Source organism: Coffea arabica, chromosome 1c, assembly GCF_036785885.1.
Source record: "Coffea arabica cultivar ET-39 chromosome 1c, Coffea Arabica ET-39 HiFi, whole genome shotgun sequence".
In the NCBI taxonomy this organism is placed as follows: domain Eukaryota; kingdom Viridiplantae; phylum Streptophyta; class Magnoliopsida; order Gentianales; family Rubiaceae; genus Coffea; species Coffea arabica.
In genome coordinates, this window is record NC_092310.1 from 9,906,261 (window position 1) to 9,927,034 (window position 20,774).

Below are 20,774 nucleotides of genomic sequence, written 5' to 3' on the forward strand. Positions count from 1 at the left end.
TCAGCATCACTCTGTGGCTCTAATTTTGACTAACACCCAAAGATCAAATGAAGAACTAAATAGCGCACGATGCCTTAAATCACCCTAGATTGTGGTCACGGTAAAATCAATCATTAATAGTAGTGCAAAAGTACATAATATACAAACAATGAGTGCAAATTGTATACCAATGTTGTGCTTATTACCTCAAATGATATAGAATCCCAAAATTTTTGGGGTCAAATATTAAAAGGTACCTATAATTAAAAGTATGCTTGCGGATAAGAAAAGTTCCCATCAATTAAAAAGGTACCATATATTAAAGGGTACTTTTACTAAATACATGCTAATTGATTAAAGAATGTATCGATGTCACGGATATAAGGTATCAGACATTGTTGAACTACTTTTCAGTCTTCTTTCAAAAAATCAAAACAAAACTCTCCGAAATCATTTTAGAGAGAATTTCTTTATATTGTCACAGGGAAATTTTTGTTTTGGCTTTCTTAACCTTGAATAAAAATGCCATTAACCTGGCAACAATATAGTAGGGGCACAATTTCCATAAAGACAATGTATTCACATTAAAGCCTAGTTTGTATTCACATTAAAGCCTAGTTTGTTTTTTTTTTTTAGGCATAACCTACAGTTATCTGCATTCGTTTTATGGTTTATGACTAATCCTGTTCAACCCGAGTCAGGCCCTTTGTAGGGAGTAGTTTTCCCAACATTATTTTTTTCATTCTCATGGATTTTCAACCCGAAATCTCATGGTTAAAGGATTCAAGCTCCTTTCACTTGCACCAAAATTCATTGGTATTAAAGCCTAGTTGTGTGTCATGTTGTTTATAGCTTTTCTAACAAAATAAGGGGTTTAGAACCAAAAACAAGAAATAAAAGATAGGGGAGAAAGCTGCTAGCTAATGTCGTAAGCCGGAATCATTTTCGGGAGTGTGGTTGCCGGTATATTGGAGTATAATAAGGAATTGAATTTAGTTTGATACAAGAGGCTGGACAAGAAGAAGATGATCTTAAATTGGAAACGAAGTAGAATGAGTTTTACTATTATTATCCACAAAAAACATCATCAGATTTATTGTCCAGGCTATATTCAAGAGTCTTTTGGATAACCAGCATAGCCTCCACAGATGTTACAGTGATGAGAAGCCTAATGCATTTTCCGTAATGTAATGATGAGAAAGATGGGGGCTAAAATTGGAAGGGAAGTTGCACCTGGGTTTAAAACCCAAAAGTCCATGTTCCCTGACAACTTGACAACTTGATGTTCTCTACTTGTGGTCCTGTCTGCTGTCTGGAGTCTTTAGTATAAATCTGTACGGCTCCGTACCATTTTGTTGTCTTTAATTAGTAGCACTAGGATCTGTTACATACTTGAAATAAATGGAGATTAGTGTGCTGCGTTAACGCACACCTGGTCAATCATTGTGGATGTGACGGGAGAGTCCGGGGGCATTTGCAACGGGCAAAAGGCTGTAATTGGGAGTATAAAGTAATATTTTCTTCATATTTATTTAGTCATATTGAGAGAATTTAATTTTAAAAAAATGATGATTTCATTGTAATGTTTATATTTTTTTTAATTTTATCTTTATAAATTCAAAATTTAAATTTAAATAGTAATATGCATATAATTAGAAAGAAGAGTTATATTAGAAAAGTGTTTTGACTTTTTTAATATGACAATTATTTTGATACATCGCAAAATGAAACATATGACAGTTTCAATGAGACGGAGGGCCAGTAAATATTAAAAGGTAAGTTAAGTTATGGGAAAAAACCTGTGTTTTAAAACTCGGATCGAACTGGGAACCGGCCAAGTGTTCGGTCCGAGTCATGTTTAAAAATTGGATAAGTAAAAACCCGGTCAAAGCCGGTCAGAACCCGAGTTTGATCGGGAAAAATCGGATTTTCCGATGCAAACAGTTTTTTTTTTTTTCAAATTTTTTCAATATTATGTTTTGACCCCTAGATTGTTAAAAATTATTAATATACCTCAAATATTTCATACTTTATCAATATTTTCTTAAAGTTTGGTATTATTTTTCAATTAAGTCCATAATTTTAATTCTAAACTTCTTAATGCTCATTAAATAATATAAATTGTTACTTGATTGTTCTAATTTCTTTGTATTTTCTTGTTAAATATATTTAAAACATCAAATATATATGAATATACCTTTATTAATATTAACATGTTATTAGGTATTTTACATATAATATTTTAATTTTTAAATAATTTTTATTTATGACGTCATCCGGTTCAACCCCTATCGAACCCGGTTGAACTCATTGACCCTGACCCCTGAGTTTGACCGAATCGATATCCGGTCTGATTCTGAAAACATAGGAAAAAACACTTCTTATGGGAACTATAAGGGCAGAAAAAAAGTGTGGACGGCAGTGTTTTGAAAACCGGACCGGACCGGCCGGTTCGACCGGTTGAACCGCGAACCGGCCATGGCTCCGGTCCGGTTCAATGCCAGGTTTGACTTTGTCAAGAAACCGGTCAAAAACCAGTCGGACCGCTAAACCGCTGAATCGGATTTGAACCGGTTATTTCCGGTTTTTGAGTTTTCCTCTTTTTTTTTTTTTTTTTTTTTTTTTTTTTGCAAAATGTAGTTATCAAGATTCGAACTCAAGACCTTTGTAACAGAAGACCAATGTAGTAACCGTTGCACTATCACATCTTATTAGTTTTTTTTGATAACTTATTTATATAAAACAAACACTCATATTTCTTTTGTTCCATTTTTTTCACAAAATATCATCCTTTCATGACTCTTTCTTTTTAATCTTCGACACACACACACACACACTCTCTATCATCTTTTCTTTTGCCACTCATTTTTTAATCAAACCTCTTTATTTTTAATTTATTGATGTTTTCTTCCATTTTTTATTTTGTTTTTGTCCATTAAATTTAAAAAAGTTAAAAAAGAATTATTTTTCTTTAACCCAATTTATTTAATACCACAACCACTCACTTTTATCTAATTTTTTGTTTCTTATCAAATTTGCATTTCTATTTTCAATTCTCTTGATTTTTTTCGAACTCCAAATTTCCTTTTTTCAATTGTAAATTTAAATTCCAAAATGTAAATTAAAATTTAAGTTCACAATGTCTAAATTCTCATAGACGTGAATTTTGTATAATTTCAAATATTGTGATATTTTTGGATTATATTTAAGATTTTTTTGGTAGATATAATTGAAATTGAGATGAAATTTATTTGTTTTAACTTATAATTTAAAAAATTTATTTTTAAAAATCCAAGTTATTCAAAAATAGTAAACTTTTCATCATATAAAGTATTAAATTATCCATTACATGTCTTATTTTGTGCACATATATATTTATATAAATTATTTTTTAAAAAATTCATTGAACCGAGGTTGAACCGGTCCGACCGGTTGAACCTCGACCCTTTCACTTCACCGGTTCGATTAACGGTCCGATTTTTAAAACATTGGTGGACGGTTGCTTGCTGACGTGCGTTAAATTTCAAACGAAAATCAGAAATTTTGGCGCTTAAGCTGGCGGGACATCCTGGAGGCAAATGGTGGAAAACTTTGCCTTCCGAATTTGACGGCCAATGGATAGGGTAGATAATATGTTTTGAAACTCCGAGAGTAACTCGGCCAAACTCACGGGTCCGGGTCAATGAATGCAATCGAGGTTGGGTCTATTTAAGAATCGAGTCATAAATGTACTAATTAAAAATTAAATAGATCATACACAAAAATATGTATAAGTGTATTATTAATATGAATAAAAATATTCCATTTATCTTTCTATTTGTATTCTTATACATCCTAAATTTTAGCATCCTCGAATCCTAACTATAATTGAATGTTTTTAAGCTTTAAATGCAAATTGAGGTGCCTAAAACTAATTTATGAGAATTATTTGAACAAATAAAGACATTTATGGAAGCATTTACAGTTGTTCAAAAACTTTAGAGTTCGAAACAGAGTGATAGAAAGTTGCAAACCAATGTCTAATTATTTGCTTCTTTCTTAGTCTTACAGGGCTTTTGACAAAACTGAAATCTAAAAATTGAAATACGAAATCTAAATTTATTAAGTTGTTAAATATTAAATCTGATACATTTGGAATACTTGAATGTATATCAAATTAAATAATAAGTGAATAATTCATCACTTATTTTTTAGAGCAAATTTTGTTTAAAAAATTCAGTACCACTCAATTAATTTAGATGTTAATTTTTATTTATCAAACATATCTGAACATGTTAAAATATAAATCTACTAAGTTTAACAACTAAATTAGATTATCAAACCCAGCCTTAATTTTATAAAGAAGAGCCTGTGCCGGCGTCGTCTTTATCGTTTCTTCTTCTCTAGGTTGCAACATCCATCTTTCTTATTATGCTCTTTTCTTCCTTTTGTTTTTTTCAAACTTCTAAAATCTTTTCTCTTTTTTACTTTCTTCACCAAAAGAAAACATCAATTTCTGTTCTTTACACTCATTTTGTCTTAATTCTCTTCTTGTCTTCTCACAATTCCTTTATTTTAGTTTTAGATTTTACAAAATTTTAATGTTAGAAGAATTGTAAGTGGCTGCTCCACTACCATATCTATGCTTTTTTAATCAAGATCTGCTTTGAGAATTTTCAAACAAAGATCATATTTTAGAAATTGAAGAAAAAATCAGGGTTTTTTGGTTTTTCCTGGATTTTTGACTGGATTTGATCGAGTATCAAACATACGGTTTTTATAACAAACTCAAACCGGATGCTTTGCCGGTTCCCAGTTTGCCCTATCAAATCGGCCGGCCCAGTCCGAGTTTAAAAACAATGCACTTTACCCCCTCCCCAAACTTAAATATATACATTTTATCCTCATAAAGACTAGTTAAAGCTAGAAATACAATGAAAAAGTTATTCTAATAACACTAAAATTCTCTCAAATTAAAATAGTAAATTTATTGTTGTTGAGGAATAATTTATTTGAAAAGAAAAGGCTCTCTATGAAATTGTGTTATTTTAAATGAAAGTAGAGAACAAAAAAATCCCAGTTGTGTAAGGTATGAAATGACGCACTTATCAACTTGAAAAATTCTAAAATTTTCTAAAATGATTATCTTGCACTTGCTCATCAAAATTTGTTCCATCCAAAAAAAAAATTCATTTATTTCGTCACATTGCATCCTAAGAATTTAGTGTATTCTCAAACTACTTATGATTCTACGAATACTAAAAAAATCAAAATTTTGCTATGGTATTAGATAACATTTTGTTAAAATAACTACCTTTTAAAAAAAGGAAAGCAAACATAAAAAATAAATAGAAAAACACCCAAACCAAATATCAAAATATATTACAAAGGTCCAAAGGATATACCAAAATACATCATCACCTTCTTATATATTACAAAAGGTCCAAAGGATACACCAAACATATACATCATTAATGAGTGCGGGGTATACATATAACAATTAACATATCAGCAGTCAAATTTTACATTTATAAAAGGGATAATATCATAAACCTCTCCTAAGATTTCTCTTAATATCACCTAGCCCCCCTAAGGTTTTAAAAATATCGCTTACCTCCCTTCATTTTGTTATTTGTGTAACAAAATTTTCAAAAACCCTAAGCTACCCTTTTACTTGCTAAATGAAAATATTCCAAAGCCATTTTGTTTACTTGAAGAAAACTATCACTTAAAAAACAATCTCTAGCAGTACTACCAAAACGTCACAATACTATAGTCCAAAAATATATATATTAAAAAAATAAAAAGATAGTTACAAAGAAATACACTATCACCAATTTAACTCTATATGCTCAAAATAAATTTCTTATGAACTTTATATTTTTTTCCAACTTCTTCTCAACGTATGCCCAAACGTTTAAATTGTACTGATCATTATAAAAGTTAACTCAAAATAAATAATGAAATTATACCTCACTTTATCACAATCATAAAAAGTAAAAGACACATAAAATTCAATGTACTATAATTTAAAAATATAAAATCACATAGTCATCCAAAAAAATGAGTAAGAGAAAATATTGAAGAAAGAAGAAAGAGATTAAAGTGACTTTTTTTAGTTCCATTTATTTGATATGTGAATTATGTATCAAAAGGGTTAATATAGCCTTTTTGCAATTATCAGGGGAGGTAAGTGATTTTTTAAAACCTCAAAGGTGCCAAGTGATATTAGGAGAAACCTCAAGGGAGGTTTATGATATTATCCCTTTATAAAATTCTAAATACCTTACATGTGATTTTTTGCAAGTATAAGAGTCGAGATTGAGTATAGGGTATTAAAGGTCGAACCCACACGAAAAATTATCAATTACTGGTGGTTTTCGAATTCATTTATTATTTAGACTATCACAAGTGCAAAAAATTAGTAATAAAAATAATAATAGCAAACTCCTAGAGGTATGGAATTCTTCACTACTCTTACAAATAAAATTACCAATTAAGTGAATGCAATCATCTTGGTTAGTTATGGCGTAATTTCTTATGTATATGAAACCTACTCTCGTTGTGAATCAACTATACTTGTAACTAAGTCACACCTACTCTCATAGTTATGAAATTAACTACAAGCTCATTTCTTCTATGAAATTACGTGAAACAAGTAACTAAAACCACAAAGGTGCTCCTCTACTCTTGTGAGTGAATTCCCTAGGTTTATCACTTCTTCAACTAGTGTTAAATCCCGATTTTCATTACAAAATTAACACCTTAAAATTATCATAATTAATGGCCGGTTAATTATGATTAGAAAAGCAAAAGTGATAAATAACTTGCTCAAAATAATATCACCAAATAACCAAGTAAACATCACTAATAAGATATAGAAAGTTCATCCATAACTCTAGACATAAACTTTAGCAAAACATAAAAAGAATGAAAATAAGATCCAAACTTGTATTATAGCTAAACATGAACTTAAATACAAAAGAGAAAGTGATAGGAAAGAAGTCACCATTGTCACATGAGATCCATCTCTCCATCTTTGCTCCTCAATTCTTCTTTCAAATTTAACTACAAATACAAGAAAGATAAACTACTCTAACTATGCTATACTTATGAATTAAGAAAAATTAGTGAAGACGTCATTTTTGGTAGTATTTCTAGCCTTCTAAAGTTATCAAACAAGCTCTCCAAAGACCTCTATTTATAGAGAATTCAAGCCACAAATGAGTTGTTTCTAGTTGGCAATTTTGGCTCTTGAAATCTCCAAAGGTTGTTTCTCTAAGTTTCCACATTCATCTTGAGCAGATACAACTGAAATTACTTGCTGGAATTGAGCCAGAAAGTTTTGTGAAAATAGAGCAAGTTGATGAGCAAGCTGCAACTACATTTGATGAATACGTGACCTCAGAAAACGTGACCTAAGGTCACGTATTGACCCCACATTTTGCCTTTTTTTGCAGGTTTTCTTATTTTGGTCAATCTTCAACTTGCTCTGTTTTTGCACCAATTTCAATTGATATTTTCTTGATGATAAAAACTGAACTAACTCTTGTACAAAGCATAAAAGTTGTAGCCCTTGAGTTAGCTTTCCAACGCATTAAGAATCATCCAATTTGAAGCTCTGTAGACTGAGAAATGACCAAAATACCCTTGACTAGTCAATCCCCTATTTCATCTTTTGACAATAGAAATGACCGACTGTATTTTGGCATTTTGACTTGGAAAACTCGTGAAGCGGATTTCGATGGCTTCATAAAAAATGTAGAACTATGTGTTAATTTCAAAATGGTTTAAGAATCACCTGAATCCAATGTGTGTAGCTCAAGATATAGTTGAATTACCAACAGGTATCAAAGCTGTCTAACTTTTCCTCTTTTATACTTAATTGCATTTCATCTCTTGAGTATTTAGCATTTCATGTCTTCTTTAAATCATTTCAAATCATCAACAAACATCCAAATGTTTTCTCAATTCACTCTATTTAATGATTGAATCATTAAACCTACAAAAACATGAAGTTTTTACCACTTTATACCATAGAAATGCAATTTTTACACTTTAACCATAAAATGTCAATTTTCACTAGAAACCTAGTTAATTAGTTATAAAAATAAATAAAACACACTTAAAACACATAAAATACAACTTATCAATCATCACCTTCCTGATTATTTCTCTCTTTGCTATCTATCTTATCTAGTAACTGCACATTTCTTACCATAATCTCTATTCCCTTTATCATACACCTCTAACTTTTCCTTTGCCCTCATCCATCCTCCTTTCCCCACCCTCATCCCTATCCTTGTCCTGGCTATCCACACCATCTTGTGGGTGTACCCATATGGTCCCACAATCATTATAATTTCAATATTTTATCTTATGTTTTTATATGTATAATAATAATCATGATTTAACTAATCATGGTTAAAACTTTAGTAAAAAAATTTGAATGGGAAATAATGTAAAAAATTTCTTTGATCTTTTGAATTCATTTTTCATATTTGATACTATACAAAATCTAAACTAATCACTATTGTTGCTTTAAAAATAACATACAATACTATGTAGTAGGACTCGGCAAGTTGATGCACAGCCTATGCTAGTGAAATTGCCGTTGATTCTAAATTTATTAAAGAAAAAAATGAATGACCTCATTATTGCCAACATCCAACTACTATTTTCCTTTTCACTATCTCAATAGTAGTCTTTTGTTTTGTGTCCTTTTGTTATATATTACTTCATGTCCATTTGGTTTTCTTAATATATGCGAAGTTATTATAGCTCTGAAGGATCGATCCGCTAAGTGGACGGCTGCCTTATTGACAAGTCGTTTATAAATTCTTTATCCCTTCATTCACTATAGATGGATGATCTTCTTTTCACTTTTGCTCGGTGATGTCAGCTGCATTGAGACAATTGTAAATCGGATCCGAGGGAAGCGATAAGACTAAGTGGGGTGGTGTGTCGTGTTCTGTTCCGGTAGGTGCATTGGAATGCCTTGCTCTTCTTTTGGAATGAGTGAGCATTGGGTTCATTTTATTTTTCTTGTATTATTTTAAAGTGATATTTTGCCTCTTTCCCTTTCCATTTTTTTACTTTTTTGGGCTAAAATTTTTTCTTTTATTAGGTTTTCAATTTATTTTATAATGTTTTGCACTGGGCCATTTTTTTTGTCATTTCTCAATATGTCACTAACAAGATATAGCAAGTTCATGCATACCGTAGTTATAAACTTTAGCAAAACATGAAAATAAGATCCAAACTTGTATTATAGCTAAACATGAATTCAAATACAAAAGAGAAAGTGATAGGAGAGAAGTCACCCTTGTCACATGAGCTTCAAACTCTCCACCTTTGCTCCTCAATTTTCATCCAAATCTAATTACAAATACAAGATGGATAAACTATACTACTTATACTATACTACCCTAAATAATGAACTAAGGAAATTCTAGTGAAGACTACATTTTTGGTGAGTTTCTCTAGCCTTCCAAAGTTGTGAAAATAGTCTCCAAAGGCAGCTATTTATAGAGAGATTCAAGTTCATGGTGAGTTGTTTCTTGATTGGCAAAGTTGGCTTTTGAACTCACCAAGAGTTGTTTTCAAGTTTCCATACTTTTCTTGGTCAAATATAGCCGGAATTTTGAGTTGTAGATGAGCTGGAAAAGTTGTGTGAACAAAAAACAAGCTGTAGAGCAAGTTCCAGCAGAAAATGAAGAATACGCGACTTGAAAACGCGACTATAGGTCGCGTATTGTCTACCCATGTATTGCTTTTGCAGGTTTGCACTTTCTAGGCAGAATTCATCCTTGCTCTGTTTTTGATCCAACTTCAACTGGTATTTTCTCGATGTTAGAGGCTAAATTAGCCCTTGTGCAAAACATAAAAGTTGTAGCCCTTTGAGTTAGTTTTCCAATGAATAAGAAGCATCCAATTTGGAGCTCTGTGGGCCAATAAATAACAAAAATACCCTCTACTGGTCAGAACTCTATTTCAGCTTTCGACCATGAACATACACTTTTGTATTTCGACTTTTTGACAAGGAAAACAACTGAACTGGACCTCAGTGTCTTCATACCAAAATGTAGATATATCTCTTAGCTTCAAAATGGTATAAGAATCGCCTTAATCTAATACTTGTAGCTCAAGATATTGCCAAAATGCCACAAGGTATCAAAGATGTCTTCACTTGCATTTCTTCCTTTGAAAGTTTTCACTTCATGTCTTCTTTAAACCACTTCAAATCATCAAGAATTCACTTCCTTTTATAATTAAATCATTAAATCTACAAAAACTTGAAGTTTTTACCATAAAAATCCATATAAATGCAATTTTCGCACTTCAAACCACAAAATGCACATTTTCACTAGAATCCTAGTTAATTAGCTATAAAAGTAAATAAAACACACCAAAACTAATTAATAAAACACACTAAAAACACGTAAAATATACAGTTATCAAATACCCTCACACTTGAACCATTGCTTGTCCTCAAGCAATAAGAAATACAAACCAACAATGATTCAAAATTTTGAAAATAAACATACGTGCACCATTCAACTTTTTGTTTCCTCAAAAACAAGGTAAATAACTATTATGCAATTATTCAATTAACCTCAAGTACTCGACCCCATGCAAAAGCAAAAGCGAAAACCTAAGGCACAAGGCATTCGTGGGCAAAAAAAAAAAAAAAGCAGCCATGGATCCTATAAACTCAGAGTATTTGGAGGCCACAGAAGAGTTGCTGCCCCCTAGAGGATTGTCGAAACATTATGGTGGAAAATCCAAGTCTTTCCACAACTTGTCCAACATCAAGAGTGTTAGAGATCTGCGAAAAAATGAGCATATAATCAATAAAAAAAGGTATCTGGAGAGCAAACTGCACAATATGAATAAGAAAAGGAGATTTACCACGACCACTCCGAATATGCATGAAGGAGAAGAAATGGAAGATCTTATGGACCCTCCAAAATATCAAGCCAGTTACGTGAAAAGAAGTTTTTCCCTTGAGGATCTTTAGTAATTGGAAATGAGTTTTTCCATGATGATGTTTAGTAGTACTGCTTAAAATGTGTTAAATTTATTATCATCCATTATTTTGATAGCAATAAATTATTATTTTCCTTAAAAAAAACCTCAAGTACTCATAATATCAAGTAAAGAAGAGTCAATTATACTATAATTTTAACTAGTTCAACTGAATTTCTCATCCTTACCCAATTTCACAAGTAAATAACTCATATTGTCAATAAAATGCTTCCAAAACCCATGATCATCTTCTTATTTGGTGGCTGTCAAACTACCAAAAATAAAATTTATATTAGACCTACTACCAAAACTGAATGAGTATAGCGGTGAGTAGGGTCGTTTTCTCAGGGAACTGATAGACTTATCACACAGATAATTGGGGGATTTTTGGAAGAGAAATAAAAGAAACAAATTAAAGATGTAAGGTCACTCACTAAACAATTGCAAGAAGTGCAATAACCGAAGAATGAAATAAACAATTAATTGACACAACCTAGTCAAGGAGATAATCTCAGCACCGGTTCACACAATTGATCATAGATACTTGAATTAATTCACACGTCGTAAATAAATTGGTTCTAGCAATTTAGCAACCGCCAGACTCCCAATCTCTCCTTAATTTTATAGTAGTTCAGAAACATTCGTAAACTACCCTCTTGTAAAACAGATAACCCCAGAGACGCTCGAAAGATTTAATCTAATTACAGCTTTAGGAATTAGAGAGACCTAATTCTAGTTAACAAACACACATGTGGGTTCATTTAAACTAGATTAATTATCCCTATAACCCAGATTAGACTGCTTGCGAGGCAATGAAATTGGTACCGTTCGCCACTAATTTAAGACATTCAAGTCATACGCACCCCTGTCCTAATTGACAATATATTATTTAGACAATTGAACAACTGGCCATATTGATCCAATAAATCCAAACAATAATAGGCTGTTCAAACAAAGAATAATTAAATACTCACAAACGCAGAATTTAAAATAAACAAAATGATCTCACAATTATTCGTGTTCCGGGCCTTGATTACTCCTCAACTAGATAAAGAACTTAGCCTTGCCGCATAGTGATGAAGCAATTCATAGTTTGAACGAAAAACGAAGTAAGAGATGCCGCCGCAAGTCCAAAGCTTTCGCTAATGAGAAATGCCAAAACGAAGGGGTTCCCAGTTACAAGATTCCAAAGTCAAAAAATGACTTCTATTCTATTGCTCTTTCTCTTTATAGTCTTGCCGCTGTTGCCGAATTTGTTGATCAAAGCCCTGGTCTTTTTTTGATTCCCTTTTCTTATGTCTCTGCTTAAGTTGTTGCCAAAAGAGATATTCTGCAGATCTTTCCTAATCTCATGCTCCTTCAGGCATGTTTCCCAGGAATTTTGGTAGCATCCAGGGATGACCCACGCGATCCGTCTTTTTCACGCAGCTCTGCGTTGTCTGGCGTGGGCACGTCAGAGATTGCCTGGTCTTCTTGAATTTGCTTCCTTTTTGTCACTTTCAACACCACTCTCCTGCAAATAGCACAAATACCAAATATGAGCAGAAATCTAGTGTCTTGCACAATAAGTGACCAAAATTAAGACCAAGTAACAGCGAATAAAATGCACAATTATCTCCCTATCATTATTCATATTTAAAGAGGGATTTATTCATAGCTAAATATTACTCAAGTTGTGAAAGTACCTTTTGATGCGAGAATCGACATTTTTAGATGAAAATCACCAGTTACTCAACACTTCACATACTCAAATTATACTATATATTCTTAATTTAAGTACCGTTTTACGTAAAAGTCGATATTTGTAGATGAAGACTCCGGGTTACTAAGTACAATGACCATTGGAGTAGAACAAGTATTATTCTCTTTTTTTTTTTCCTTTTTCTTCTTCTTTTCTTTTTTCTTCTTTTTTTTCTTTTTGTTTTGTTTTCATTTTTTTTGTCAAAGTAAAAATAATAAACATTCCCTCAAAAGAATAATCATGAGAAGAGTATTGTAATTATTGACCATATTTATTATTTAACTCAGAAAATCAAGTAAGGAGAAGAAATTTCATCAAATATACAAAATGTAGGCATAATTTTCTCTGGCGCAGTGGAAGGAACTCGTGGCTGGGGAATACCTTCCCCAGGAGAGGTGAATTGATAAGCGGCCCCCACCTTGCGAATGACACCCATTCGCTCCAAGCTACGCAGGTTCAAAGGCTCGAGCTCGCGAGCCAAGGTGAGCTATGCTCTTTATCCAAATCAAGCACCCCCAAACGGACGGCCAAGTAGGTGATGAGAGAGCCTATAATCAAGGGCTTATGGCGCTTGCTGAGGACTGACTGCAACTGAGAAGCCATCCAGCAACCAAATTTGACCTCAACCTTATTACGCATGCACCAGAAGAAATAGAACTCAGCTTTGGCAAGGGTTCCGGAGGAATCCTTCTGACTCGAGAAGTTATAGGCCAGAAATCGGTGAATGCCCTTCAGCACCGGATCCTTGAGATACGAGGCCTTTGATTGACTCGGGTCGTAGAGTTGCCTATCGGTGGACTACTCTCCAGATCTCAATATAATTGTTGACAAAAGGTTGGGTGTAGTCGCAAACACTGTTGATATAAGCGCTAGAGGCAATGGTGTCCTCACTCACAAAGCTCAACATCATATTGAATTCATTAATAGAATGGGCCTGTGGGGTACACCGCAGCCGGTACTTTATAACCCCTGGTGAATCTAAAGCCAGGTCCGCAGATTTCTCAAATTCAAAAGTGGCATAGAACTCATAACAGAGCTCCTCATAAGCAGGGCAGTCAATGACCAGAAACTTATCCCACTCGATATTAGTGAACAACTGCTCCACCTCCCTAGCAATATTCAACTGGTCGAGAGTTGGGGGGTGGAAGCACTTGCATGGGGCGAATAGACGGATCACCAGGGAGTTCACCCATTCCTTCTGGTCAGGGGTCAGGTCCTTCAAGGGTTCCCCCCACACCCCAGGAGACAAAGTGCTCCGAGACAAACCCAAACGGGACATAATAGGGGGTTGGATCGGGGCCCGCCTCTTACAAGGGTTGGAACCCGATGCCTCAGATGTAGTAGCCCTCTTTGGAGCCATGTAGGGGTAAAATGGGCAATCCCAACGACACAAGAGGACAAAGAAATACCAAATGAAGACAGGGGACCACAAATGCCCACTCACAGGCAACAGTCAGCAAATAATACACGAGGTAGGCAAAAGAATGCCCACTAGCATGACTTTGACAAATATAAGTAGAGAAAGGCAGATAAGAGCCCCCCACAAGTGTAAATAGTAGTCAACTATCCCCAACCAAAGAATGGAAAATCAAGTCACGTGGAGCAAATTCAGATCTTCCAGACCTCACAGGTGTCACCAAGACAAATAAAATCAATAAAAAATAGAGACGAGGTCCCCCAAATCTCGGCAGCAATCAAATGTTCCCCACCAAACGAATAGGGATGTCAACCCAATAAAATGCGGAAATTGAGCAGGAAAAATTCCAAATCTGAGTCAAAAGTTGCAACAAGAGAGAGAGGTGGGGTACCACTAAGGAAAACTGCGGTGAAGACGCACGGCGAGAGAGTACCGCGGACAGAGGTGGTGGTGGACTGGCGATGGCGCACAGCGTGTGGGTGTCCGTGGGCAGTGACAGGGCGTGATCTGGACAGCTGCCGCCAAGCGGCAACGGCAGCGAAAGCGTTTACGACGGCGGGCTGTGGCGATCTGGCATGGGTCAAGGCGATGGCACTGTGAATGGTGGCGCGTTTCGAGAAGTGGAGCCGATCTGGTGTCGTGGATGCGGCGGTAGTGGCGCCGATCTGGTGAACAAGGTGGAGGGCACCGACGAGCTTGCGGTGGCGTGATTCGACGGAGGGAGGCAAACGACAGCGGCGGCGCAGTAAGAGGTAACGGCGTTGCGGCGAGCAGTGAGGGAGAGAGCTGGGTCGGTAGGGGCGGTTGGCGCGGCGTGCATGGGCATAATGATGGCGCTTGGTGAAGCGACGTCAGGTCCGAAACAGCGAGGATGGCGCTCGATGGAGATAGCGGTGGCAGCGATGTGCGCGAGAGGGGTGAAAATAGCAAGAAAAAACAAAAACGAAAACCAGGGGAGGACAACAGCGGAAAAAGAAAACTGAAAGAAAAGAGTAAGCAAAGTGAAAAAATAAAAAAGAAGCAAAAGGAAGTAGGGACCATTGGTAGTCTTTGTTTTTGTGCGGGTCGTACAACGTGGGCATGCCTTAAAAGCAAGGGTCTTCTGCCCAACACCATGAAACATGACTAACTTTGTCTGTTGTGCGGCGTGGGCACACCTCGGAGCCAAAAATCAATTGGTCACCAATTTCGTGGAGCTGGGCATCGGACGCGTCTCTGTAGAGCGTGGGCACGCTGCAGAAATGTAAGTCCTTTATCCACCACTTTTGTAAGAGTGTCGATGTGTTATGAATATAAGGCGTGGGCACGCCTTGTAAGGTAAAGTTTCCTGTTCACGAAATTGTGCCCCTAGCCCAACACAACATTGCACCAAGCATACCCAAGACCTACAATAAAGATTATCTGTCAGTAAGAGCCCAAACAACCTGATGTAGAGCATAATGATATGACATAAAAACATAAAAGTAATTAAAAATTGAAATTATTGGGTTGTCTCCCAAGCAGCGCCTCTATTTAACGTCTATGGCCAGACGATGGGGAGATCAACACTTAATTAGAACTAGGGTCGAGCAGGTGGACCTCCTCCACGGTACCGATTTATGAAATATCCAAAAAACGGTTTGAGACGATGTTCATTAACCTTAAAACTCTTGTCAGTCTCTAGACTTCTAATTTCTACGGCACCATTGGGAAATACATTGACAACAACATACAGTCCAATCCATCAGGACCGCAACTTACCTAGCATGAATTTCAGCTGTGAGTTGAACAGAAGTACCTTTTCCCCTACAGAGAAGTGCTTCATGCACAACAGTCTATCATGGAAAGACTTAGAACGCTCTTTGTACAGTCGAGCATTGTTGTAAGCCTCCAAGCGGATTTCTTCCAACTCTTGAAGTTGGAGCTTTTTTTTCTATCCATCTCTATCCACATTCAAATGACACTGCTTAACTGCCCAAAATGCACGATACTCAATTGCCACAGGCAAATGACACATCTTTCAAAAAATCAACCTATACGGAGACATTTCGATTAGTGTTTTGCACGCCGTGCGATATGCCCAGAGTGCATCATCCAATCGGGTACTCCAATCCTTATGACTCGGGTTGACCGTTTTCTCTAGGATACTCTTGATCTCTCAGTCAAAGACCTCAGCTTGCCTGTTAGTTTGCGGGTGGTAGGTCGTACTAACACGATGATAAACTCCATACTTACGCACCAGTGCTTCAATGATGCGGTTGCAGAAATGAGTTCCCTGGTCACTGATGATTACTCTTGGCACACCATACCTACTAAAAACATGGGACTTAAGAAATCCTGCAACAACTCGTGAATCATTAGTGCGGGTAGTCTTGGCTTCTATCCATTTTGATACATAGTCTATAGCTAACAGGATATAAAGAAAGCCAAAAGAACTAGGAAACGGTCCCATGAAATCCATACCCCAAACATCAAAAATTTCACAGAATAACATAGGAACATGAGGCATTTCATCCCTGTGAGATAAACTCCCATACTTTTGACATTGAACACATGTTTTACAAAACAAGTAAGCATCTCGAAACAAGGTTTGTCAATAAAAGTCACAGTCAAGTATTTTCCTAGCAGTTCTCTTAGGGCCAAAGTACCCCCCACAAGCATAACTATGGCAATGAGTAAGTATAGAGGGAATTTTCTCATGTGAAATATATCGCCGAATAATCTAGTCAGAGCCTATTTTCCACAAATATGGCTCATCCCAAATGTAATATCAGGCATCCTGGATAATTTTATCCTTCTTATTCTTACTTATACCACTTGAAAATTTTTTACTAACCAAAAAGTTAACAATATCAGCATACCAGGGTTACTCTCCTCTAAGGTGAAACAAGTGTTCATCTGAAAATACCTCCGATATGGGCACCCTTTCTTCTTCTCTAATCAACCGGTTCAAATGGTCTGCCACTGAATTATCCACCCCTTTTCGATCCTTGATTTCCCAGTCAAACTCTTGCAGCAGGAGTACCCAACAAATAAGTCTCAGTTTGGACTCCTTCTTTGCCAAAAGGTATTTCAAAACTGTATGGTCAGAGAAAACCGTTAGTTTTGAGCCCAACAAATATGATCTAAATTTCTCAAAAGCAAAAATAATGGTTAAAAACTCCTTCTCAGTGGTAGTGTAGTTATATTATGCTGGCGACAGCGTTTTTGAAGTATAGTAAATGACATGACTACACTTCCCACTCCTCTGACCGAGTATAGCTCCCACTGCATATTGACTGGCATCACACATAAGTTCGAAAGGTAAGCTCCAGTCTGAAGGTTGAATGATCGGTGCTGTGGTCAACATACTCTTTAGTGTATCAAAAGACAGTTTACAAGCCTCCCCAAAATCGAATGTTACTTCCTTTTGAAGTAGTTGAGACAATGGTTGCGCAATTCGTGAGAAGTCCTTTATGAAATGTCTGTAGAACCCTGCATGACCAAGAAAGTTACGAATTTCTTTGACATTAGTAGGGTAAGGCAAGCTGGTAATCAAATCAACTTTTGCCTTGTTGACCTCAATACCCCTAGATGAAACGACATGCCCCAAAACAATACCTTCCTTGACCACAAAATGACACTTTTCATAATTAAGGACAAGATTTGTGTCAATGCATCGCTGTAAAACCTTAGTTAGGTGATGTAAGTATTGATCAAAAGAATCACCATAAACTGTGAAATCATCCATGAATATTTCAATGCAATTTTCAATCATATCAGAAAAAATACTCATCATGCATCTTTGAAATGTTCCTGGAGCATTACACAATCCGAAAGGCATACGGCGGTAAGCAAAAGTGCCAAAAAGGCAAGTGAAAGTAGTTTTGTGTTGGTCCTCTTGGACAACAGTGATTTGATAATACCAGAGTAACCATCAAAGAAGCAAAAGAAACACTTACCTGCCAATCGCTCGAGCATCTCATCTATGAATGGTAATGGGAAGTGATCTTTTCTTGTGGCTGCGTTTAACTTCTTGAAGTCTATACACATTCGCCACCCATTTTGAAGTCTCATAGGCACCAACTCATTCTTCTCATTCCGCACAAGGGTGATGCTGGTCTTTTTAGGGACGGCATGCACTGGACTTACCCACTCACTATCCGAGATAGGAAAAATAATCCCTAACTCCAATAGCTTGAGAATCTCCTTCATCACTACCTCTTTCATGGCGGCGTTGAGCTTTCTCTGCCGTTCCCTTACTGGTTTTGCTTCTGGCTTGAGAAGAATATAGTGCATGCAAACGGATGGATTTATACCATTGATATCTGTCAACGTCCATCCAATTACTGGTTTGTATTCCCGCAAAACCCGTAGGAGTTTCTCTTCTTGCACCGTGGTCAGGTCATTCGCAATGATGACCGGCAAGGTGTTATGATCACCAAGGTAAGCATGCTTCAAGTGCTTCAGAAACTCCTTCAATTCCAGCTCGGATGCCTGTTCTACAGAAGGTAAAATTCTCTCATTAGAAGTAGGCAATGGTAGAAATGAGTCTATTGACCTATGGGGAAGCGCAGGAAGTGAGTGTAGTGACATAATGGCTTTTATCGTGTCCTCCTCATCCTCACTTTCCACATCTGCATCCGTCTTGCTTTGTTGTAGCACGAATTCCAGCTTGTTCTCCATAAGATTCTGCTCAAGGCGATCTTAGACGATAGAATTAGTGACATCAACATAGTTAACAGACTCAGTATCATCCAGGTATTTCATTGTATCAAAAATATTAAATGTAATCGTTTCCCCGTCAAACTCTACAGACAAGGTACCTTCATGCACATCTATCTTGGTTCTAGCCATACTCATGAATGGTCTACCCAGAAGGAGTACAGCTGAGTTAATTGAGTTATCATCATTCATGTCAACAATATAAAAATTAGCAGGGAAGATAAACTCATTAACCTTTACCAGGACATCTTCAACTACACCTTCAGAGTAAACATTGGACCTATCCGCTAGTTGAATTACTACCCTTGTATCCTTTAGAGGTCCTAAGTTCAAAGCTTTAAATATTGACAAGGGCATAATGTTAATAGATGCACCTAGATCAAGCATACCCTTCTCTATCCTTTTTTGGCCTATGATGCATGGTATCGTGAACATACCTGAATCTTTGCATTTGTTTGCCAACTTCCTTTGAAGGACTACCGACACGTTCTCACCTACCCTTACCTTGTTTTGGAGATTCAATTTGTTCCAGTTAGTGCACAACCCTTTCAAAAATTTTGCATATTTTGGCAATTGTCTAATCACCTCAAGCAATGGAATGTTGATTTTCACTTTTCAGAAGGTGTCTAAAATCTTCTTCTCCGACTCCTCTTTTTTTACCTTAGCAAACCTGCCAGGAAAAGGAGGTTTTGTGTCAAAAGCCTTAGGAATGGGTGTCTGATTGCTTACTTTTTAGGTCTCAAGTTTCTCGGACACTTGTTCATCTCCATCTCCTGTTGCCTCCGATTTGGATGATTGCACCTCCTTTCCACTTCGTAAAAGCATTGCACTTGCATTCTCCTTTGGATTGGGGATTACTCAAGATGGCAGCTTCCCTTTACCATTTTCGAAGCTGCTCAATGAAGATGCCAATTGTGACATTTGTGCCTCCAAGGTCCTAATGCTTGCGCGTGTCTCTTGTTGAAACCTCTGTTGATCTTGTTGCATTCTCTGTTGGTCCTGCTGAAATTTTTGTTGCTTCTGCTGAAATCTCTGCTGATCCTACCACATTTGATAAGTGCTGTTAGTCAGTGATTTAACCATGTCCTCCAGGGACATACCCAAATCAGATGTGGGTGGTTATTGAACATGTTGTCTTTGCTGGAATGGTTGTTGGAAACCCAAAGGTTTCTGAGCACAGCTAAAGTTGGGGTGGTTCCGTCACCCTGGGTTGTATGTGGGCGCATAGGGATCATTTCTCTTTTGATGAGGTCCAAACATACCCCCCATGGCACTAGCTTGCTCGTATGGGTCTTCTTGAAGGGTCGGTCACATGTTCGGACGCAGCACATATCCCACATGCTTTCACTGCTTGTATTTGCCCTACTGTCATCTGACGAACCAGAGCCGTTAGTTGAGTCAACTTATTTGCCAAGTCAGAATGATTCACCTCATTGACTCTCCTAGTCATGCCCTCAGATCGGACTCCAAACTGTTGAGAATTTTCAGCCATGTTTGATATCAGTAGTTTCGCTTCGTCTGTCATCTTATTCACTAGGGCTCCTCCACTAGCTGCATCGACCATGCTTCTATTCTTGGGTAGAAGTCCCTTGTAGAAATACTGGATTAACAGTTGGTCAGGAATTTGATGATGTGGGCAACTGGCACACAGTTGTTTGAATCGCTCCCAGTATTCTTAGAGGGTTTCTCCATTGGCCTGCCTAATTCCACATATCTTCTTTCTGATATTGGCTGCCCTAGAAGCGGGGAAGAACTTCTCTAGGAATTGCCGTTTCAATCCTTCCTATGTAGTGATGGACCCCGATGGCAAGTAGAACAACCAATCGTTAGCCTTGTCAGCTAAGGAAAATGGAAACGCACGTAATTTGACTTGCTCCTCAGTGATCCCCTAGGGTCTCATGGTTGAACACACTACGTGGAATTTCTTCAAGTGCTTGTGTGGATCCT

The 20,774-nt window shown here is 36.5% G+C and overlaps 1 non-coding gene across 1 annotated transcript; it reads left to right on the forward strand.

Annotated features, from left to right (window-relative positions):
* The first annotated feature begins 20,449 nt into the window (after positions 1–20,449).
* LOC113743900 (small nucleolar RNA R71) lies at positions 20,450–20,556 on the forward strand. The gene has a single exon (XR_003461231.1). It is a non-coding gene; the product is annotated as a small nucleolar RNA R71 (small nucleolar RNA).
* The last annotated feature ends 218 nt before the right edge of the window (positions 20,557–20,774 follow it).